A 967-nucleotide genomic window follows, 5' to 3' on the forward strand; every position below is an offset into this window, starting at 1 on the left:
CCAACATTCTGTGATTCTGTGATTCTTGAGGAGATCAGTAATAAGTTCCAATTGAAACCACTTTAACAAAGCCTGTCAGAAAACCCTGAAATATCAACTATTACTGATAAGAGAAGATTGGGTAAATGTAGAATTTTTTTGATCATTAAAAAAGTGATTTGCTGTGGAAAATCCATGCTGCTGCAAATATTTAACCCCTTAATGATTTAAACAGTAATCAGAAGTTTGCTCCTTAAAAACAGGAGCTAATGAAGAATTGTAATGCTGCCCCCTTCGTCTGTCTAAAAATATGATGTTTCTCTGTGAAGTTTCTAGGCTGTGCTACATCATGTGGCACGTGAGCTCTGGTGGTGGTACAAATGGATTATGGGTACGATGGGCTGACAAAGACATTTCCATTTGGAGTATCTCATCCTTGTTTTTGGAGAATAAAAGTTTGCTTGCAGGAGTAGTAACTGACATGTAAACAAACCAGCCCACCAGCCCCTCAATCTAAAACTTTGAGTTGGTTCATTCATGATTTGAAACATAAGCTTACAGCCCAAGGAGTAAGGTGCTTGAAACTTTACGGCATAGGCCATTCTCTTAACAATTAGACAATTAAACTTTTCCTGAAGGCAGAAAATGCTATAGTGTTCTTATGTACGGTTTCTTCTGAGTTAGCAAAGACTGTCTGTTCAACCTGGCAGTTGTATCAGTTTTCTTTTTTGTTCTTAACTTTGAAGTCCTGATTTTTCTGGTTGAAGGAACAGATGCTTCTAATACAGTAAAATCTAAAATGCAGTTGGTGATGACTTAATGCATTAAAAGGGGTAAGAAGGAACATCCCTCCCTCCCCCCAACTGCAGCATAGAGTTCCCAGACACTGAATGATTTAACTTGGTGAATGATTTAGGTACTGTCTGCTTGAGTTCTATTTCATTTGACTTTCCTTTAGAAGAAGGAAATGAACCCTAATGAAAATGCT

Source organism: Antrostomus carolinensis, unplaced genomic scaffold (assembly GCF_000700745.2).
Source record: "Antrostomus carolinensis isolate BGI_N321 unplaced genomic scaffold, ASM70074v2 scaffold50711, whole genome shotgun sequence".
Classification (NCBI taxonomy): Eukaryota; Metazoa; Chordata; class Aves; order Caprimulgiformes; family Caprimulgidae; genus Antrostomus; species Antrostomus carolinensis.